Below are 24,261 nucleotides of genomic sequence, written 5' to 3'. Positions count from 1 at the left end.
ATGCAATGAGGCTTTGAGTTCGTCATCGTCCGCTTGGGATCGAGCCAGCGCAGCGTAGTCATCTTCTAGTGAGATGGCTTCATCACGAGACATTGTATCGGCGACAACGTTATCTGCTCCCTTTATATGCTGAATATCAGTTGTGAACTGGGATATGGAGGACAGCTGATTAAGTTGGGCTGGGGGTAGTTTTTCTCTGCCTTGAGAAAATGCATAAATCAGAGGCTTGCGGTCCGTATAAATGGTGCAGTGTTGTGCTTCCAGTATATAGCGGAAATGCTGGACAGCCTCGTACACAGCTAACAGTTCCCTGTAATAGGCCCGCCATGTTGTTTGACGCGCTGAAAGCTTCTTACTGAAAAATGCTAGGGGCTGCCAATGGTGTACAACTTTCTGTTGCAAACATGCTCCAACTTGAGTATTTGGTGCATCGGTAAAGAGACCTAGAGGCGCATCTGGCAAAGGATGAGCAAGTTGAGTGGTTTGCGCTAGGCTTTCTTTGCATTTGTGGAAGGCACGTTGCAATTCTGGAGTCCAGGGGACAGGTTTAGAACCCTTAAGCTTAGAATTGGCTAGGACGTTCACCAACGTCGCCTGCAATTCAGCCGCATGTGGTAGGAAGCGTCTGTAGAAGTTGACCATGCCCAGGAAAAGGCGGAGGCCCTGGACAGTCTTCGGTAGAGGGTATTCCAGGAGAGACTGAATTCTCTCTGGTGGAGGTTTTGTACCGTCCTTTACGAGTCGATAGCCTAAGAAGGTTACCTCACTTGCACCTAAGGCGCACTTGGACGGATTTATGACTACACCATAATCAGCAAATCTCTGGAAAAGTACGCGGAGATGATGCATATGCTCTTCAGCATCCCGTGAAAACACCAGGTTATCGTCAATATACGGGAAGCACAAGTTTAGATCCCTAGTGACCTCATCCATAAAACGCTGGAAGGTTTGTCCAGCATTTCGTAACCCAAATGACATATACGGAAATTCAAACAGCCCAAAAGGTGTTGTTGTGTCTGTTTTGCAAATGTCACTGGGGTGAACTGGGATCTGTTGGTAGGCCTTGACAAGGTCAAACGTACTGAAAATGGTTGACCCAGCAATGTTATGGCAAAAATCACCTATGTGTCGTACCGGGTAGCGGTCGGGTATTGTCCTTGCATTCAATGCCCGGTAATCGCCACATGGACGCCATGAGTTGTCCCGCTTAGGTGCAAGGTGCAAGATGCAAGGGTGAGGACCAGGGACTATTAGAAGGTCTCGCTGTGCTGCACCTTACCATGTCCTCGAATTCTTTCTTCGCTATCTGCAATTTTTCAGGTCCTAGACGACGAGGTCGACAAGAAACCGATGGGCTTTCGGTTGTCCTAATGTGATGTACACTATTGTGTTTAATATCACGTTGGAACCCAGGTGGGCGAGCAATGGACTGAAACTCAGCGAGCAACATGCTGAAAGGTGAGTCGGTGGATACTGCAGCAGTTTTTACGCTGGCCTGTTCGATAGAGGCTACAGATGCCTTAACGCGTAGGCCGGTGGTGCCGTCGAGGAGGCATCTGTTACGGCAGTCAGGGAGTAAGTTATAGTAAGCCAGAAAAACAGAACCAATGATGGCTGTGCTAACATCAGCAATGACAAATTGCCAGCGAAAGTCACGACGTAAACATACGTCCTGATTGCACTACCGTTTGCAGCGCTCAGCTCATACCCAGGAGATTTGCAAGTGCTTCGCTGAAGCTTACGCGGGAAACAGCAAAGGTCAGATCCAGTGTCAATCAGAAATTTTGCTTTGGTATTCTGATCAAAAGTAAAGAGTCGGCGGCCCGATCAATCAATCAATCAATACCGATCTGCATTTAGGGCAGTCGCCCAGGTGGCAGATTCCCTATCTGTTGCTTTCCTAGCCTTTTCCTAAATGATTTCAAAGAAATTGGAAATTTATTGAACATCCCCTTGGTAAATTATTCCAATCCCTAACTCCCCTTCCTATAAATTAATATTTGCCCCAGTTTGTCTTCTTGAATTCCAACTTTAATTTCATATTGTGGTCTTTCCTACTTTTATAAACGCCATTCAAACTTATTCGTCTACTAATGTCATTCCACGCCATCTCCCCGCTGACAGCTCGGAACATACCACTTAGTCGAGCAGCTCTTCTTCTTTCTCTCAGTTCTTCCCAACCCAAACTTAGCAACATTTTTGTAACGCTACTCTTTTGTCGGAAATCACCCAGAACAAATCGAGCTGCTTTTCTTTGGATTTTTTCCAGTTCTTGAATCAGGTAATCCTGGTGAGGGTCCCATACACTGGAACCATACTTTAGTTGGGGTCTTACCAGAGACTTATATGCACTCTCCTTTACATCCTTACTACAAACCCTAATGTAGAACAGAGAGTTGCCCTCTTCACTGGCTGTTCGTTCTGATTTCCGCCTGCCAGGAACAGGGACTAGTACATTCTACAGCTTTATCTCGGAACTTTTTGTGGTACCAACACAGCCGGCTCTGTGGCGTAAGGGAACGGTCACGGCTTTTAGATCTCCTGTTACTCTGAATCCTGCCTCGGGGCTGGTTACGGGCCAGGGCATCGACTTTACGTGTCAATTCCTCCATCTGGGCAGCTAAAGTGTTCGGCGCAGCTGTAGCATGTACAGCTAAGTGGCTATATGGTGGTGTGGCAGCAGGTGAAAGTTCCAAGATATTGTCTGCGAGCTCTGCTATATCAGCTAGAGACATTAACTGGGCCGCTAATACAGCCTGTAAGTGCTGTGGTAGTCGACGCATGAAAAGTTGTTTTAATATACCTTCGCCATGAAGTGAGCTACCGGCTAATGTCTTTAAGTGTCGTAAAAATTGTGATGGTTTCCAGTGGCGGCCGGTCAGTACGTGCTACCGGGCTCCAGCACGTAGCCTGGAACTGTAAGGAATATTATTTATGTACAGTACAATTATCCTGGTGCCTTTTCGTTGTTTTGAGTACGATATGAATTTGTGTTTTGTGAAAATCAGGACGAGATCTGCCGAACACCTAGCGCCGTTCTCCCGGGGAACAAGGCTCGTGCTCATGTGAAGTGAGCCTTTGCCTGTAGCCTGAAGGAAGCAATACGCAGGCGCAGCCAAGCTTGCAACACTCCCCCTAGCCGGCGAAGTATACCATAAACCGGGATCAACTTTTACTGATCCCGTCTATAGTTACTTCCACTCCCGCAAGGGGGTAGAAGTACTCGATGTCTCCTGCTACCTTGATGTTGAACGTGGTAAGCGAGTCTGCCACTAGAGAGTAGCATCGTCTGGGCTCGAAAGTAAAGCGTAAGTGGAGGCAATCTATCTCACACATGCTTATTAAAATATCCATCTGCCTTTTGTGTCAAAAATAAGGAATTCGTAGGTGAGTCAAAGAATCTTTGACTGACCCTAAATGTTATCCCGCATTACAATGTAATTTACTCTGGTGAAATGAAATAGCGTATGGCTTTTAGTGCCGGAAGTATCCGAGGACATGTTCGACTCGCCAGATGCAGGTCTTTTGATTTGACTCCCGTAGGCGACCTGCGATTCTTGATGAGGATGAAATGATGATGAAGACAACACATACACCCAATGATGGTTAAAATTCCAGACCCTGCCGGGAATCGAACCCGGGATCCCTGTGACCAAAGGCCAGCGCGCTAACCATTTAGTCATGGAGCCGGACATTTACTCTGGTAATAGGGGAGGTCTCATGAATCAGTTGACAGCTCTTTCAGATGCTTTGTGCGGTTTTTAATCTCGCGGTTATATTACTGGTGCGTGTTTTTTGTCATTGTGTTATTGCTAAAGTTTATACGGAGATTTATCAAATTATTTATCCACTGTAGTGTATATAAAGTGAAATTAAATTAGTGTTCTTAGTGGGGATCTATATTCCCACGATTCTATTTGCACTGATGTAAGTTGCGCCATTAGGTTAGTAGAAACAATATTTCTCGTATGAATTATTTATCTCGTAGACAGTTGTCGTATAATTCATCTGCTTCCAAATTAATCTTGTTTTTGTTTGTTCTGAGTTATAAATTGTGAGAAAAGTCGTATTATTATTATTATTATTATTATTATTATTATTATTATTATTATTATTATTATTATTATTATTATTATTATTATTATTATTATTACCAAGTTTGAAGTATGCGTTGTTCATCATGGCAATATGCAGATTTAAAACAGCGTATTTAGCTTGTTTTTTGTAGCACGTAGGACGATTTTTTCACGAGCCGCCACTGATGGTTTCCTATTATTGAGTTCTTCGTCACCAAGAAGTTGACGGACTCGTTGCTCTTCAGATACGGAAAGGCGACAGACTAGTTCAGATTTTAGTTTTTCGTAACGTCCTGTGGCAGGTGGGTTAATGGCAATGTCTTCTACCACGGCTATGACCTTGGTGTCAAGCTGTAAAATTACATTATCAAATTTAGTCTGGTCGGTCGTGATGTCTGCGAGCCTGAATTGAGTCTCAACCTGGGCGAACCAAACAGTTGGTCTGTCATACCAAAACGGTGGTAGCTTTGCAGAGATTTTGGCAACTTGGCCAGCATTGCTAGATGTAGCAACGGTACCAGCAGACTCATGCTCCTGGAGCCGGGCTAGTAATGCTTAGTTCTGCTCCTGCAAAGGCTTCGTCAAAGCAATAAGTTGTTGGAGTTGGTTCTGTAAGTTGTTATTTTGTTCCTCTAAGGCTTTTAATCGATTCTCCGCCATAATCAAGATGGGTACACAACACAGGGGTAAAGAGAAAAAGAATTCTGAAAATACCGGACAAGATGGCAAAGAAGTAGTCAGAGGTACGATGTGTAGTTGTGTTTGTAAGAGAATGAAGATGTGTGAGGATACGTAACACAAGCACAAATTTACAAATAGCTTGAAACAATCTTATAGGTTAACTGGAAACTAAATATTATGCAGGTAGGCCTAGCATATGATAAGAGATTCACGAACATATAAACTATGATAAGTTAACAAAATAACCTTGCAGATATTATACATTGATTTTGGTTATATATGAAAATATTAAGCACAAACCATGGGTTTCAATGTCCATTTTAAGTCTTGAGAAATGCCCATATAATACAATTGTATGTTATACCTGTAATGTAACAACTTAGAAATCGCTGAAAGGTACGATTACGATATATATATATACAAGTATATAATAAAATTACAACAATTCAATCATTTGTAATGCATGAGTACGCTATTCTGTAGTAATTTTACTTGTTTGAACAGTAAATAAGGTAGCCCTATATTGTAGAGTAGTCTGTATCTTAGGCCTTAATTAGCAAAAATAGAAAGAAAAGAAAATTGCACAAAAGATTGCTGGATTGCGTACATCAATTTAACACCAAGATTGTAATTGTGGTTAGAAAACTAGGTAGGCTACTGTCCTTTGTATAGATTTCTTTGTAATGTTCGTACAACTTCACAACGAATTTATGTTGTGCTTAATTTTGCAATATTCCGGAACAAGTACAACGTAGGTTATATACATACAAGTTTTTAAATGAAATGTTGCGTTCTCGAAGAGTTGCAGATGCGGCGTGCAGTTGCCGCGTGCGGACTGAAGCCAAATACAGTAGAGAGAATACGCGACACTTACGGATTTAGCCTTGTTAAAATGGGAGACAATTCGACGGTGGCGCTCCTAGTGACTTGACCTGAAAAGTCGCGCTAAATTCAAATATCAATGGAAATGCATATACGAAAATGGATAAATAAATTACGTCTAGAAAGAAAATATTATTGAGATATTAACTTCGAAGTTGCTAAAGCAATTCTGGATAAATGAATGAAGAATTATTTAAAAGGTTATTATTTAAAGACTGAAATTAGACATATAAACAAGATGTGAAATGGACTGCTGTGAAATGGCTTGGTCTTTCATTTACGCATTACTTCTTTTGCTTTAGCATTCCTGCCTGAACTTTTACGGTTAGATTTGTCTTTTTTCTCACTTAAAAACATTGTATCATCACTTTAAGTCACTTGTCAATAAAAATATCGGCACATTCGTTACACACATGATGCAATGAATTAACATTTAAAAGCTGGACAATTTTCCTCTTAACATGAAGCCTACTAACAGAAAAAAATCTATAAAATCCCGGCTTTAATCTGAGAAGAGCGATAAAGAAAGAAAAGTATGAAAATGTCGATAGTGATGAGTATCGCCGACGACCGTTAGGATCCTGGCGACTGTTTTTGTCGTTTGCCGAATTGGTTTCATACTCGGAAGACGTGGTAGTTCCAATGAAGTAAGCAGTCTAATATCTCTTTGAAATAAAGTGTGATAACATACCTTGATCTGTGGTGAAGCACGTGGTTCAAGATAGGTCACCATTTATGGTCTCTTGGTTGTAGGCGGCTCCGCATCATCCATAAATAAATCAGCCCTCATGGATGATAGATTTATTTACACCACATACAGTTTTAGTACACCTTTGCATGTGAGATAGGTTACACTGATTACACCAGCGAGACACAGAGAGACGTGATGATCATGCTCACTCCACGCCGCCGAATGACGCTAGTTTAGGCAGGCATACCCTGATGCAATGTTGCATCGTGCACAAGGGTGCGTTCTGTATGTGGGGCGAGTTCATTCTTCCCGATGCAGCCACAATGTAAATATATTGTGTTTTCGGCTTGTTCTTTCAAACTAGCGATGGTTCGAACCAGTTCATTCCTACGAACTACTTCACTCATTTACGCTCTTTACTGTGAACCGTTCAAATGAAGTAGTTCGTTCATGAAGTAGTTCATGAAGTAATCAAGCCTGATGAAACTGCTGAGTATGTCGTTCAGCAGCGACTTCGTTCACAGTATCTCACTCACTCAATAAAGCTTCATAATACCCAACAGATGGTAGAGCTATGTAATTATGGACCAAATAGCTTGCTTGCTTACAACATCTAGATGATGGTTGATAGGGACAAGGAAATGATAAAGATACAACGAAGGAAATACATTTAATCTAGTGTCATCTTATTCGCGTGATGCACTCAACAGTGTCTTTATCTGCCACGTGATATCTGTTTTAGCTGTACTCTGGCAGAAAACACCAGGGTTATCAACGCTATTCATCATATCATAATATTTTTTCCTCCTAAAATTCAATCCGAAATAGAATGAATATGACTACCACTGCCGTAAATATCTATTTATCTACTTTGATGAATCTTTCATATAGTTATCCTCCTGTAGGCGGTGACGGTAGAGAAACACACACGGTAGCCCCCTGCCTGTCGTAAGAGGCGACTAGAAGGGGACCTAGGGGCTCTGAACTTTGTATTGTGGGTTGGCGACTGCTGGGCCCTTAGCTGAGTCCTGGCATTGCTTCCACTTACTTGTGCCAGGCTTCTCACTTCATCTATCCTATCCGACCTCCCTGGGTCTATTCGTGTTCTTTTCCGAACCCGACGTTATTAGAGCACTCGAGGCCTAGGGAGTCCTTCATTTTTACGCCCTTCGTGTCCTTTGTCTTCCTTTGGCCGATACCTTCATTTTCCAAAGTGTCGGATTCCTTCAGTTTTTTCTCTCTGATTAGTTTTAATAGAGGATGGTGCCTAGTTGTACTTCCTCTTTAAACAATAATAATCACCACCACCACCTTTCATGTAGTGTGCTGTCACTAACAAGTAGCTCTCAGTTTTAATTGAAGTCCACCCATCCATTGTTAATACAACCGCTTCTGCAGACGACATTGCAAGCATAATACAAGCCTGTGAAGTGTTAAAAAGTTTTCAAAGATTGTACCGTACTGAGAAAATGAGCAGTGAAAGACTGGTCACTGCGTCAAAAGTTACACTCCTCATTCGGTCATTGAAAAGATGGTGTAATTAATGTTATTTGTTTTACGTCCCACTAACTACTTTTTAAGGTCTTCGGAGACGCCGAGGTGCCGGAATTTAGTCCCGCAGGAGTTCTTTAACGTGCCAGTAAATCTACCGACACGGGGCTGTCGTATTTGAGCACCTTCAAATACCACCGGACGGAGCCAGGATCGAACCTGCCAAGTTGGGGTTAGAAGGCCAGCGCCTTAACCGTCTGAGCCACTCAGCCCGGCAAAAGATGGTGTTGTAGATTTGCCAATAACTCTGAAATTCGTGGTGATGTCAAACAGATGGCCGAGAAGCTAGTGGAAGAGCTATATCGTCGTACTTAAAGCACTCTAGGAGAGACGGTTCCAGCTTCAGGTATTTTAAAGTTATATAAAGTCCATTCATTTTTGATTTGTTATTTAAGTAGTCTATTCCCCAAGTGCAGTTTTTTAAATTAATTAAATGCTGTGTATGAGATGAACATTCCTGCAAGGAAGATACTCTCTTTTGGCTGTGGATTCGGCGCATTTTTTTCTTCCAGATTCACAAGGCAGACATTTTATTTGCATGTCTGCTGTGCTCACACTGTCGGATTTTCAGTGTCTTCGTATATATATTTTTAATGGTGTAATAACACAGTTGACATGTAGGATGGTACTGGGAGTAAAGGACGAAATGAATGACGTAGCTAGTCAGAGGAGAGAAGAGAGAGAGAGAGTGAGCGAGCGAGCGACCGACAAATCGAATGAGTTGTGAATGATTTGAAGTTTGAGAACTGTGAACGAAATGAAGTGTGAGAACTGTGAAGTGTTTGAACTACCAGTTCACTGAAATTGAGTGGTTAGTTCACACTTCATAGGAGTGAAGCGTTCATTTTGAACGACTCATTCACGAGCTACCCCTCACTATTTCAAACTTTGTATATTGCTTTCTTTGACTGTATATATATGATAATTTGTATTTACTTTGTACTCATCTTTCACTGGTTGTGTAAATAGTTTATAGGTTGTCATTATACATCATACGCCAAATAATAAATAAAATCTATTATTTTTGTCCTCGCTACATTAGTAACAGTGACAGGCATGTAGTTGTGATAAAGTAACTGCTACCTTATTTTTCAGCCATCTCTTAAAGACACCGCCGTCTCGATCCTCTTATACTGCCTGCTCTATGCCACTAGTTTAACACAGGAAGTCGCGACTACCAATATTTCTCTAAGTCGCCGTAAGAGTGCAGCAGTAGATGCACAATCTTCGCTGTCAGTGTGGGTGTAGCACTGTGTTATTGGAGCATGGATGTATATGAAAATCTGAGTTATTTCGTACAATCACTTCCGTTCGTACAAGAGATATTTTGTATAGAACTGTGAAATGAATTAATCATGTTATGCTTATAGATATTTCAAAAGTGATGTTAAGTTGTTGGTACTATTTTCTTTCTCTTCGCGCAAGGTATATTTTTCGTAGAACTGAAACTTCAAATTCTTTCCCCGAAATATTCAACTGCTGTGTACCATTTTACCGATTTTTCGAATCTCGCAAGGTGGTTCGCAACCAGAAAAGATACGACTCCATGAAATACCGTCTAGAAGGGAATTAAGAGAAAAGCGGCTGTCGGCTTTATCTAGGCAAGAACTAATAAAGGATGTAATTGGATATCCTCAGATTACTCTCGCATCTGTGCCTTTTACACCTTATTTCAGAAGGTGATGGAGCCTCCGCGTCTCAAGCGGCAGCTCGCCGGCCTCTCACCGCTGGGTTCTGTGGTTCAAATCCCGGTCACTCCATGTAAGATTTGTGCTGGAGAAAGCGGAGGTGGGACAGGTTTTTCTTCGGATACTCCGGTTTTCCCTATCATATTTCAGTCCAGCAACACTCTCGAATATCATTTCATTTCATCTGTCATTCATTAATCATTGCCCCGGAGGAGTGCGACAGGCTTCGGCAGCCGGCACAATTCCTATCCTCGCTGTTAGATGGGGCTTCATTCATTCCATTCCTGACCGGGTCGAATGACTGGAAACAGGCTGCGGATTTTTTTACAGAAGGTGATTGAACCGTGGTGGATAGTGGATTCCTTATGACAAGAATTGTGACAGACAATCACAAAACAAACGTCTTCATGTTTAGAAATTTTGGACAACCTCAGATATCCGGACGATAATATTCCAGTCAAACTAGAAACAGTAAATCAAATCCTAATTTGCTGGTACTAGGTTCGTGTTGTTGAAGAGAGGATGGAGTGTGACATTTGTGTCAGCAACATCTCACTGCCTAGAGCTTCGACACCGCTAAATGGAACTGATTATGCATGAAGACAGAGGAGCAATTCGATACCCAAAACGTTGTTTTGTTGCTCTGGTGAAGCATCTGCAGGAGTTCGTTTAAGCTGCTGTGCCCTATTGTCGAAGTCCTTCAAACGTACGAGCGTAATACGAGGACTCGCGACGTCTTCCCTTTCAGAATACCGGGCGAGTTGGCCATGCGGTTAGGAGAGCGAAGCTGTGAGCTTGCATCAGGGAGACAGTGGGTTCGAACCCCTCTGTCACCAGCCCTGAAGATGGTTTTGCGTAGTTTACCATTTTCACACAAGGAAAATGCTGGGGCTGTACGTTAATTAAGGCCATGGCCGCTTCCTTCCCATTCCGAGGCCTTTCCTATTCCATCGTTGCCATAAGACCTATCTGTGTCGGTGCGTCGTAAAACAAATAGAAAAAGACCCTTCCAGAATGTGTTTTGTTACAGTTTGAGGTCAACGAACACCAGCAAGCTGTTAGTGATATTATCTTAACCAAGTTCGTAAGACCTCTATTATTTGATATTGCGTTGGCAAGAACACAAAAAGTACGGTACCACTCCAAGCCTTCTTCCAGGAAAATCTTTAAATTGTGCATTAAGAGGTCAACTGCGACTTCATACAGGTAATATTGCCGATTTTTAATATTACTGATGTGATTTACGAGTTTCAGTGAACATATGACCGTACTGCATAGTGTTTTGTAGGTTGTCGTCATTAGAATAAGTTTAGAACATTGTGCGTCTATGTCTGCCATCTAGCGGAGAAATTTTGTCGCAGCGTAGTCGCAAAAAAGGCTCGCATAGAGCAGGCAGTGTAGGAGGATCGAGACGGCAGTGGTTAAACTAAAGGAAAGGGCGGGAATAACGGGTGTTAAACGTCAACGTGTGGTATGTGAATTAAAAGGTTTTGTCTATTTTCAGGTGTTGTGATCGAGGGTTTGTGCGAGTGATAATAATATAGAACAAAACTCTGCATTAATGGTGTCAGTGTTTTTACATATTTAAATTATACTCTACTGTAATTAATATATTGTAAACCGTCAGAGTGTTTATTTGTATATATTGTTGTAGTATATAATTTTGAGGAAGGTTATTACATATCATGTTCATAGCCAAGCTTATTATTCAGTTACAATGTGAGAATATGCTACTGTTGGGTCCTGATTAATGTTATGTCAACAAGTTGTAACATGGACTTAAATTTTGGCATGAAAGAAACATGCCATGTCAAAGTCCTCAGTATAAAGTCCTACGATAGGAGCGGGATATTATACTGTTCGTCATATGCATTGGGAGGAAATACTATTGGGTTGTGTTTAATTGACAGAGTGAGTTAGCCGCCCTTTTAGATTCGCGCCCCCAATTTCGGCAGCCTTGAAGGTGAATTTTCGTGGTTTCTCATTTTCACGCCAGGCAAATGCTTGGATCATACCGTAATTAAGGCCACGGTCGCTTTCATCCCATTCATTTCCTATCCCATCGTCGCCGTAAGACCTATCTGTGTCGGTGTAACATACATGAGATTGTAGGCGTTGTCGCGAGCTTGCATTCGGGAGGTGGTGGGTTCGAATCCTATCGGCGGCAGCGTTGGAGATGGTTTTCCTTGGTTTCCCCTCCTTCACACCGGGCAAATGCTGGGTCTGCACCTTAATAAGGCCACGGCCGATACCTTCTCAATCCTTACATTGCCAAAAACCTTGCTGTGTTTTTGTGTGTGATTGACGTTAAACCACTTACCATTTCAGCGGAATGTCTCCAACGTATTTTGCTTTTGCTCGTCGTTTATGACATTAATTTGCATGTATTTAGATTTTAGGCTGTTAAATATTAATCAAAATGAAAATTCAATAGGGTCAGTGTTGAAGTAACACCAGGTCACTTAATAATAATAGGGCTACAGTTTTCATTTTGTTCTTCAGACTGACTAGAAACTTACATTTCAATGTAGAATCGTATTTAAGTTTTGGGTTTATGTTGTACGTTTTTGTGCGCACATCCATGTATTTTAACAATGGGCGATGGATGACGTTGTTCTGAGTGCAAGTGAGTACAATACAGTAGGAGCCTTTGTAAGCTACATATTCTGAGTCTTAGTCCTCGTTCTTTGATATACATTGCCATCCATTCTGTCGGTGGGCTGTAGAGCATGGGAATTAAAACTTGCCTGAGATTATGTGCCTTGCTTCAGTACTGCATAGGCCTATGTCTTTTTGGAGTTTCAGTGTTCTGCTTCAGATTCATAGCTCGGGGGCTACTTGATAACTTTCTTGATAGGTGCTATCAGTATCACTGTGGCTAATAGAAAGGAATGCAGAAGGATTGAATGTGTTGGGGAAGATGATGCAACTGGATGTGCTGGAGGTTAATGATCTGGATAAGGAATGAAAATAAGGGAAAGACAGGATAAAATATTATTTAACAGATGTCAAAGAGGAAAAAAGATTGCAGAGAAGAAATTGAAGAGGAAAGCCATAGTAAGCAACAGATTTTGTGTTAGACATGCAAATGAATGATTTAGGGAATTTGACAAGGATTTTCTTTTATATGCACCATCTGAGGATGAGGTAGACAAATTTTATGAGGCCTTTTGATTATTTTTAATATGAAAGAGCTGTACCAAGTGAATGGGTAGTAACCCTGTTGTACAAAGGAAAGGGTGATAAATGTAGAGTGGATAATTACAGGCTAGTCAGCTTGACATGTGTTGCATGTAAGTTTTGGGAAAACATTCTGATTATAAGTTAATAGATATTTTTTCGAAATTGCTCACTGGTTTGATAGAAGGTAATTCGGGTTTCGGAAAGGTTAATCCAGTGATGCTCAACTTGTAGGATTCCAGCAAGGTAAAGAAGATATTTCTGTGGCTTAGTTCTAAAAGGGCCAATGTCAAAAAACCTGTTTTCGAGCTATGAGCATTTGAAGTTTTGCTTATAGTTTTCCAATTATTTTTTTCAATAACTAACTTCAAATATTTTTATACTTTCTTTGTGGAAGTCACCTTATTAAACGCTAATTTTTTCTGTCGTATTCTTTAAAAATTGCCAGGTCTCTAATCTTTATTGGTAATCTTATCATTATTGGCAAGGGCTTATTTAATTAAACGTTAACTGTTCGTTTAGTACTTAACAGAGACATTGGCCCTTTTAACATGTTGCGAGCTAGGATAAAACACGCTTGTATCAGTTGATATCTCAATTTCGATAAAAAATGACATTGGCCTTTTTAGAACCAAGCCACAGATTTTAGATGCAGGGGGTTAAATGGACTGTACTATTGTTGACCTGCTCTAAGCTTTTGATAGGATAGATCCTATGAGACTGCTGACAAAAATGAGGGCTATTGGGCAAGACAGAGGAGTGATTGCATGGTGGCTAAATTTCTAGAATTCAGAGAATTAGAGTAGGTGAAGCATCATCAGCCGGCCCTGCGTTGTAGAGGTAGCGTGCCTGCCTCTCACCCGGGGGCCCCGGATTTGATTCCCGACCAGGTCAGGGATTTTTACCTGCATCTGAGGGCTGGTTCTAGGTTCACTCAGCCCACGTATTTACAATTGAGAAGATATCTGCCGGTGAGATGGTGGCCCCAGTCTAGAAAGCCAAGATAATGGCCGAGAGGGTCCGTTATGCTGACCACACGGCACCTCGTAATCTGCAGGCCTTTGGGCTGAGCGGCGGTCGCTTGGTAGGTCATGGCCCTTTGGGGCTGTTGCGTCATGGGGTTTGGTGTGAAGCATCATCATCATCCTTCTCCTCCTCCTCCTTTCCCCTTATCCAGCTCCTGCCGAGTCAGGGCATTCATGGCACTTCTCCACTTTCTTCACTCCTTCCATGTCCGACTCGTTGGCTGAATGGCCAGCGTACTGGCCTTCGGTTCAGAGGGCCCCGGGTTCAATTCCCGGCCAGGTCGGGGATTTTAACTTTCATTGGTTAATTCCATTGGCCTGGGGGTTGGGTGTTTGTGCTGCCCCTGCAACTCGCACACCACACGCAACACTGTCCTCCACCACACTAACACGCAGTTACCTATACATGGCAGATGCCGCCCACCCTCATCGGAGGGTCTGCCTTACAAGGGCTGCACTCGGCTAGAAATAGCCACACGGAATTATTATTATCATCTCCTTCCGTAATTCCTTTTTCATAATTTTGTCCCCAGCCCAGGTTATTTCTTCTTCTTGCACTCCTCCACCTTGTTCTAGGTCTCGCTCTCAATCATCTGTTTTGGTTATCTTTTCTCTTTCATTCTTTTTGCATGTCCAAACCATCTTAATTTATTCCTCTCAATTATCTCATTTAGATTTTGCATTCTGCCCTCCTTCTCACATCTTCATTTTTCAATATGTCTTTCCTATCATACTTCTTAGGTATTTCATTTCCCTGGCTTGAATTCTACTCTCCTCCCTACTTGCCATTATCAGAGTCTCAGCTGCATAAGTTAATATGGGTGCGTAATGGATTTTGTGCACTATCTCTTCACACTTCCATAACACGTCTTTATTCCAGACAAGGTTTTATTACACTCTGGTAGAATGCATTGCCTTATTGCACCCTCTTGCTAATCTCCATGTTCAGGCTTGTATTCTGCATTAATTCGCTCAACTACCAATTTTCACAATACCTTTCCCTTGTGTACCTCCTCCTGATATCAGCATCTTCTTGCTTTTCTCTGCACTTCTGTACCATAAGTTTCAATTTTCTCGTTCAGTGCATCGAGCTGTTCTTGTACTTCTTTGCTGTTTGTTCTCCACACCACAATATTGTCTACAAATAATAATAACTCCATATCCCTATTCCCTATGCTTTCTTTGTACGCAGTTACTGTACATTGTTTGCATCATTACTACAGTCTATGTACCCAGTCTCTTTCTGACCATGGTTTTCAGAGTGTAAAAAAATCATGATTTTGATGAAAAGATCAAAATCTATAATTTTGTGATGTAAATCAGATTTATTTGATTTAAATCAGATTTTTGTTAAGTTTATATTCTTACTAATCATTTTATATTTTCAGATTCATGTCTGCGTCATTGTTTATTAAGTACCTAAGATGAATAATGAAGAATCAATCTAAATTCTGTGTTTTAACAATATTTTGAATTGGGATTTGATATATTAAAATATATATACACTGCCTGACACAAGAAGTTAAGCATCCACGACTGGTTGAAAGTGAATGAAACTACAAATGCTGAAAGACCATGTGCTTTTATTGAACTGATTACAATATGGGTTGAAAGAGACAAGGCTGTTGGCAGTTACAGGTGGAATGTTGGCACCAGGTCAGCAGAGTGTCGCACCCCCCGGCCGCAGTGCATGCCCTTATGTGGCTTGGAATGGTGTCGGACAGCCTTTAGATCCTCTCCTGAGGCAAGTTCGTCCACAGTTGTTGTAGCTGAACGTCCAGATCCCTCAGGTTGTTACTGGGACAGAGTCCCCTTCCTATGTCATCCCACATGAGTTCAATGATGGAGAGGTCCGGTGATCTTGCTGGCCACAGTAGGACCTCAACATGCTCTAAGCAGTCCTTAGACACACTTGCTGTGTGTGGATGTGTGTTATCTTGTTCACTGTCCCAGAGTGTTGGTGGTAGTGATTATTGTTTTAAGAGGAAGTACAACTGGGTAACCACCCTCTATATAACATTAATCAGAGAGAAAAAAATGGAAGGCGTCCGACACTTCGAAAAATGAAGGTATCGGCCAAAGGAAGACAAGGGTCACGAAGGGCGTGAAAATGAAAGACTCCCTAGGCCTCCACACGTAATACCATCGGGGTCGGTAAAGAACAAGAGTTGACCAAGGGAGGTCGATAAGGATAGATGAAAGTGAGGAACCAGGCACAAGTAAGTGGAAGCAATGCCAGGATTCAGCTAAGGGCCCTGTGGTCGCCAAACCACGCTCGAAAGTTCAGAGCCCCTGGGGCCCCTCTTACGACAGGCAGGGGATACCGTGGGTGTTATTCTACCGCCCCCACCCACAGGGGGTGTTCCAGGTTGTTGTGTCATAAGGGGTAGCTAGGAAGACATCCGGTGAGGGGAAGTGTGCGAGTGAGAAAGCAGAGCCGTGGAAGCGAGAACGCTGACTTCCCCTTCTCGCTCAGTGTTGTGGCAACGTACAGTTGACCTGAAATATTTGTTATAACTGACATGTAACACTCCGCAGATTTTCAGTTAGTGGAATTCCCTTCCGGCTGTAAATTACAGACATACCTAGCCGAAATGAATGCATTTAGAAGTGTTATAGATGACAGATAGATTGACAGAGTTAGAACATAATTTAACCTCTTATTACAGTAGCTGTCAAAATCGTTTCCATGTATCAATTTGTGTAGTCCTTATTTTAAAATTATAATTTGATGTAAAATTAACTTTACGACGCTGTAGATGTACAGTGTAGAATATGGTTTGCTATAACACCAGGCTTCATAACCTGAGCCACGTCATGTAAAACAGCTCGATAATAATAATAATAATAATAATAATAATAATAATAATAATAATAATAATAATACGCTACAAGAAAATTGAAAAACTCTCAGAAACTATGCGAAGAAGGAGGATAAACTTTTATGGTCATCTTCTCCTCAGAATGAACTCTCAAATCTTGACTTCTTCCGTAACCCAAAACAAAACCGAACTGGTTTAAAGAAACTGAAAAAGATATGGTAGGATTAAAAATTACAGAAAATTCACTATTTGGTTGAACAGCTAAAGTAATAACTAAAGAAGAAAACATAACGTTCCAAAACAAATCTACATTAAAAGCCAAATCTATTATCTCGGAAGACGAGAAGAAACAAAGATCGGAAAGAATGAAGAAACACTGGGCACTAAAAAAAGAACAACACACAGAGAAAGAGTTGATTCAACATACCCCAAAGAGGGTGAAACGAAATAATAATAATAATAATAATAATAATGTCCGCCTCTGTGGTGTAGTGGTTAGCGTGATTAGCTACCACCCCCGGAGGCCCGGGTTCGATTCCCGGCTCTGCCACAAAATTTGAAAAGTGGTATGAGGGGTGGAACGGGGTCCACTCAGCCTCGGGAGGTCAACTCAGTAGAGGTGGGTTCGATTCCCACCTCAGCCATCCTGGAAGTGGTTTTCCATGGTTTCCCACTTCTCCTCCAGGCAAATGCCGGGATGGTATCTAACTTAAGGCCACGGCTGGTTCCTTTCCTCTTCCTTGTCTATCCCTTCCAATCTTCCCATCCCCCACCAAGGCCCCTGTTCAGCATAGCACGTGAGGCCGCCTGGGCGAGGTACTGGTCATACTCCCCAGTTGTATCCCCCGACCCAATGTCTCACGCTCCAGAACACTATCCTTGAGGCGGTAGAGGCCTCGCTGAGTCCGAGGGAAAAACCGACCCTGGAGGGTAAGAAGATTAAGAAAGAAAGAAATAAATAATAATAAGTACCTACTTTTGCTTTAAGGCGAGAAAGCAGTGTTAGACTATATGATCGTTTGTCCCTAGCTCCTTAATGCCAATATTTTGTTGCTTTCTTGTAAAATAAGATATGTGACTTAATGATATGACATATATAATTGTTCTCAGGTACAGAAACAAAATATAATTCATAAAAGGAAACACCATAAAAGTTCTACATATGCTGAGTAACAACGTATGTATATGAAGGTAACTTAAATGGCACTAGAAATAATAAGTAATAAAATAATGACACTATAATTATTCACAAAATGAGCACATTCTTGTTTTATTATGTCCACTACATCTCTTCAATTCGACTGAGTCCTCCGTCATCACTTCTGTCGTCCTCACCGGATGACGTGTCGTCGGCTCCCAGCTGGATCGCAAAGGACTCCACAGTGTCTTGAAAATGTTCCCCATCCCATCCCTTATGTTCCAGTCTTCGGCGGATATTGACGCGAATTTCTGTCTAGTGAGTTTATCTACGTCGTCAATAATGAAGGTTATGTGAGAAGCTACCCAGTTCTTCACTTTTGCCCACATTATTTCAGTACTGTTTAATTCAGGGTGATATGGGGGCAGTCGAATTACCGAGTGTCCGTACTGTTCCATGAGTTCATTTAGGACATAGGTTTGTTTTGTGTGCCGGCTTGTGCAATTTGATAAGCTCATAAAGCTCGTGTTTGTACATCGTCTCACGGTGTGGAATGTTCCTATTCACTAGCCAGGAGATCATCGTCACTTTACGTGAGCTGGAGGTTGGAGCACGATCTGCTTCCTTTTTGTGATATGACGCGTAGTCAATCACGAGAAAACTGCAAGGTGGAAGTTATCTTTCATATCTTTCATTTCTCTTTAAAAAAATGTCATTATTCTTGTCATCGTGGTAGTCGCCACTCTTGCTGCTAGACTTCCAGATTAGCAGACAGTTCTCGATGAAACCCATTTCACCGCCAGCATGTACAACTATCCTCCGCCCGATGCTGGGCGTTTTTTTAATAAACAAACCTTTCTTATTTTATGTCATGTTTTTCCATTAGGATGCGCTTGTTAGTGTTAGTTTTTTTCTGATGATATCCTAATGATCGAAGAATTCGCTTGACACTAGTATTGGATCCTTTGAACTTGAAGACTTTACCTAACTTTGCACAAATTTTTGAAACTGTAGGTAAACATTTTTCATCTAAATAAAAATTGCTAACACTACGACGTACAGCACCATCGTCAAAGTCGTACAATCCAGTAATATTCTTTGTGCGCATTCTGTTTTTGTTTGGTATTTCAAACAGACTATCCATAGGTTTTCCTAATTCTTTCGTTTTTTGCTCTTAATCCGTACCAAAGAACTTTCTGACACTCGCAACAGCTGCTGCTACTCTTTCCTGCACTTTTTTACAATCTATAACGAACTTTTCTTCCATTGTCTCCCTTTCCATAAAGCCTATAACGTTCAAGATTGCTGCACGAGTCTGACTTTCTATCACCTTATGATGCACGCTACTTTTAACGCCTTCCATACTGTCACAGATAGGCCTAACGTACACCACCACTAACCACAGTTACTACTCAACAGGAAATTAGAAAGCAGAGCGCGGCAGCTGAGTGTAAACTTATGCACTGAACTGTCCTTGTAGCAGGAGCTCTGTTAGGAGGGGATACGCTACGCGAGACAGTCCAAAGTGCGCATGTGCTCCCAGATGTCTTCCTAGCTGGCCCGATCTATAGGATGTGCGGATGCAGAATGTCTGAGACGTATCGCCGTGCCGTCGAAATCTTCTGAAGCACTATTAGAGGTGATATGGATGCATATCCCATGGCTCCCCACACCATAATGCCAGGGATTACGCCTGTGTCTCTTTCCACAGTATGGGTAGGACCTGCCCTCGACGTCACCAAACCCAAACATGATGGTCATAGGAGGTTATGAAGAAGCGGGACTCATCACTGAACATGATGGGATGCCAATCGTCCTGTGTCCATGCCTCCGGGCAAGGCACCACTCCAAACACAGGCGTTAGTGTTCTGGTGTCAATGGCAACCGACGTATGGGGTGGTAGGACACCAATCCGGCGGATGCGAGTCATCAGGACACTGTGCAGGAACTCGCAGGATGTTGTAGAGCCTCCAGTAGAAGTTTGCGGATGGCAGGTGCCAAAGTTATGGGATTCCACAATGCTTGGCGCACCATACGACTGTCTTCCCTTGGGGTGGTGTTTCTTGGTCGACCTGAACCTGCACCGACGTGATTGGGTGCCCCCATGTACCCATTGAATCCAATGTCGGGCCACGGTGACATCTGAATGGTCCACATGCCTGAGAATTGTACGATATGACCAACCAGCCTCATGCAGTCCCACAATGCAGCCTCGGTCAAATGCTGTCGGTTGGTGGATAGGCTGTCTAACATGTTTGTGAGGCATTGCTGGTGTTTTGTACCTTACGTAGTCCTCTCTGCACGTCTTGCTTAACTGTCTGACTCTCAGCAATTGACTGGTAACAACTTATCAACAGGATGGTGCCATCACGAATGCAATCTGGTGGGTATTCTACACATTACGGTACAGATCCTTGTAAATCTAATCATTTACTTGCACATCAGTGATATGAGTGCATACCGAATGGGATAATATTGGACCACTTCTTCGCCTTGCTTAACTCTTTTTTTTCAGGCATTGTATTTTAGACCAGCTTTTCTGTCTTGGGACTAGCTCCTTAAATTAAAAAACACAAACTTGAAACTATTCTTTATGGTACACCAAGCCCATTTCTAAACTAGTTCATCTTCAGTCACATTTATAGTTTCCTTATTTAGATGCTTACTGGTATACAAAAACACAAGCTTGGAAGCTATGTCTACACCAAGTCTGTTTCTTAACTTTGAATGAAGAATACCAAAGGTAGAAAACACCTTCTACAGTGGATGATGCTGTAGCTGTTAAGAGCTGTGTAACTTTGTCCATCACCAACATGCCAGTGATGTATTCTTGAAATTTCCACCACTGCAAAGCAGACACACCGTGCACTACTTCACAAATATTGATAGAAATCTCCCTGATATTTTTCCTGGCCAAATAGAAATGCACATTCGTGCTCGGATGGATGTAAAACATATTCCGAGTTGATAAATACTGCATGAACAATGAAAGCCAGAAAATGTGGTGCAGCTAATGCTTGATAACATTTTTTAAACATCTTAGTTTTTAAGTCATTAATTTCAGATTTCCTTAACATTTGTAATTCCTCCAAGTCATACTTTAGTATTTTTCTGCACTTTCACTGCTTGTCCAGTGGTACAGTCACTTCTTTGGATTTCATTGAGAGCCAGTGCTATTGATTTTAACACATGTAAAATTTCTTCAGCATTTCACTTTATTTCAAGGTCACCAATTTTTCTCTTAACGGAATCTTACCGGGTAAGTTGGCCGTGCGGTTAGGGGCTGCAGCTGTGTTCTTGCGTCCGGGAGATAGTGGGTTTGAACCCCACTGTCGGCAGTCCTGAAGATCGTTTTCCGTGGTTTCCCATTTTCACACCAGGCGAATGCTGGGGCTGTACCTTAATTAAGGCTACGGCCACTTCCTTTCCACTCCTAGGCCTTTCGTATCCCATTGTCGCTCTAAGACCTATCTGTGTCAGTGGCATGAAAAAAAAAAGAGGGTAATATTGTCTCTTTTGTGACAAATCTTCACAAGTATTGGTCAGTTTTTAATGTAAGATTGAAGGCAGTCATACAACACATTCCATCAAACTTCTTGAAGCAGGTTTAATGATTGTCCTCCTTCACTCCTAAATTTTATATTGGCAAAATGATTATTGCAGAAGTATTTCACAATTTCTATTACATGTTCCCTTATGTTTGCAGTGTCCTTTGGTATGATTCTGGGAGAGAAGATTCAAAATTTGAGCAGAATAGCTATATGTTATTACATCAATATCTTCTCTTTCTTTCAGACCATTCCTCATTTTTGGCACATTTCTTACATCTATAATGCAGCTTCTCACATTATACTTTCATTTTGTCTCACAACTTTTCACTGAATTGATTGCAAGTTCAATTAAGTAGTCTTGTGTGTGTGTGTGTGTGTGTGTGTGTGTGTGTGTGTGTGTGTGTGTGTGTGCGCGCGCACATGCCAATATGTATCAACTGTGTTGAACAGGTGTACATTCCCATTTTCACTGGTCACTGTAACACACACAGTGAGCGTATAATGCACATTTGACCCTCCATCTATGCTCATACAAACTGTATTCTGAAATAAATCCTTGAAACACTTATCTGTCACTTTGATAAATTTCTTCACGGCGTGGTCCTGCTACTGCAGCAGATGATAGAGCAGTATAGCCAGGTCGCAACATACTTACGAGTCTTCTGAATGATTAATGGAGCAGAAGGAACTGTTTGTAGCTTAACAGAATATTGCAACCAGTTTATCTAAGTCCTTTCTTGTTTTTCGCTAGTTTGGACAAGGAAGTGACCAATCTCACTTTGTTTAATCCACAATAAATGTATTGATCGGTGGAACATTTTTCTTATCTATTACCATCAGTGGATGGCTGAACTGTAACTAATGAGCTCTTATGTTTTGTTGCTGAAGATGAAACTACTGGATCTGTCTCTGAAGTTTGATCATCATTGCCATATGTTGCAGTTTCAACATCAGTGTTATCTCTAGGACCTGCCTGACATAACATAGATATGTGCTAGGTACATAATATTAATACATATTTGAGTCATGGGGTGCTCCAAATTAAAATGTAAGTACTCTAAAACTGTTTATTTAAATGATAAGTCTTCATTATTGTCAGCATAATTGCATCAATTACATCAGAGTTTAATGTTTAGCTTGAATATCATGTAGTGTTGTGCGTGAGTGGTGTCTGAATTAGCGCGGAAGTCAAAAGCCTGTATGGCACTCCACGGCAACCGAGTGGTAAGGTCCGGTGTTACATGATTATGAACGAGCCGTAGAACATTAGAAGTTCAAAAAACTTTGTTCTATTTGGTTCATGATAACACTAAAATAATTCCATTTTGCAATAAGTAGAAAAACTTCTTGGGATGCGGTGCTGAATCCTTGGCAAGCATAAAGTAAGGATTTCTCCTCTCTGCTACTTCATGTATCGTAAAACATAATTTTTTCTATGATTCCAAACCTGTAGGATGGGTACCAAAGCGCCACACAGTCGACCACAAGCAAGCGCCACACAGTCGACCACAAGCAATAAGACAACAATAAGAAAGCAAACTGATTTTAAGTACTTGAGTTTATATTAATTTTGAACAATGGACAGCAGGTAATAATGAGAATAAGTAAGCCAACTGATTTTAATTATTATTATTATTATTATTATTATTAAAATCAACTGATTTAAGTGATGATTTGAATCACTCTGATTTAAATCGTTGCACCCTGATGGTTTCCCAAACCTTCTCCCTGGGAACACTATCGTATGCCTTTGTTAGATCTTTGAATGTCCTGATAAGATCCTTTCCATATTCCCAATTCTTTTCCATTAATTGCCTCGTGCTGAAAGTTGAGTCCGCTGTAAGTTCTTCCATTTCTAAAGCCATACTTCCTCTTGCAACTCTCCTACATTTCTTCTCATCTCCCCCTCTAATATCCTTTCCAGTATTTTATCTGATCCTGTAATGATTAAACGAGGGGTTCTGCGTAGCAGTATTACTGGACCTAGATGTTTTCTTATATATCTGAATGATACGAGTAAAGAACTGGCATCAGAGATGAGACCTTCTGTGGATGGTGTTATATTGTATGGAGTAAAAGATTAGTTACAGGATTGTGAACAAATGCAAAAATAGCTTGACAAAGTTGTGAGATGGACAGCAGACAGTGATGTGATAGTAAACAGGGTGAAAAGTCAGGTTGTAAGTTTCACCAAGAGGAAACTTCCTGTTCATTTTTAATTACTGTGAATTGGTGGAGTGAATGTACCTCATGGGGACTACTGTAACTACTTAGTTGTTAATGGAAGTATTAAGGGGTTGTAGTGAGGATGTAAAGGAGAGGGCATATATGTTGCTGGCGAGATCCCAATTAGAGTATGGTGGTGTCTGTTCATGGGACCTCACCAGGGTTACCTGATTGGAGAACCTGAAACGATCCAAAGGAAAGTTGCACACTTTGTTTTGGGGTATTTCGAGAAACAAAACAGAGTTGTGTTACGAAAATGTTGCACACTTTGGGCTAAGAAGACTAGGGAGATAAAGCGTAAGAAATTGAAAACAATTACTTTAAAAGACTTCGCACGATTTGAGATAGTGTGGGAAACGTAAGATAGTTATCAGGAATGGGAAAAAGTTCAGAAAATCTGTACTGTTGCTTGACATGGTGAAAAGGAACTTACTGAGATGATTAACGCCAACTCAGCTCTGCATCTTTGATGAATACTAACAAGGATTTTTAGTCAGTAGTTAGCAGTCAGTGGGTTTTGGCTCTTTCTCATGAAGCAGTGACATGCTGAGAACAGTTCACTCCCTCAGCACTAGATCTGCATTAGCATCTTCAAGCAGAAATCATTTTTAAATTGTCAAAAATATTACTTAATTACAATTACTGGTTGCAAATTTTTGCACAGACATAAGGCTTTTCACCAGTACCTTTAGGAGGTTAGGTATTGCACTTTCTAGATAGCCTGTGTGATGACTATTTTGAATTTGGGAG

General features: G+C 41.4%; 1 protein-coding gene across 1 annotated transcript in view; it reads left to right on the top strand.

Annotated features, from left to right (window-relative positions):
* Positions 1-11,039: 11,039 nt before the first annotated feature.
* The window catches only part of LOC136861351 (uncharacterized), a 266,754-nt gene continuing 253,532 nt past the window's right edge, over positions 11,040-24,261 (top strand). Inside the window, exon 1 of the mRNA XM_068226128.1 lies at positions 11,040-11,133. The gene's annotated coding sequence lies outside the window, so the exon portion shown is untranslated. The remainder of the gene's footprint in view (positions 11,134-24,261) is intronic.

Source organism: Anabrus simplex, chromosome 1 (genome assembly GCF_040414725.1).
Source record: "Anabrus simplex isolate iqAnaSimp1 chromosome 1, ASM4041472v1, whole genome shotgun sequence".
Classification (NCBI taxonomy): Eukaryota; Metazoa; Arthropoda; class Insecta; order Orthoptera; family Tettigoniidae; genus Anabrus; species Anabrus simplex.
The sequence above is the reverse complement of the archived record's forward strand: the minus strand, read 5'-3'. Positions and strand labels throughout refer to the sequence as shown.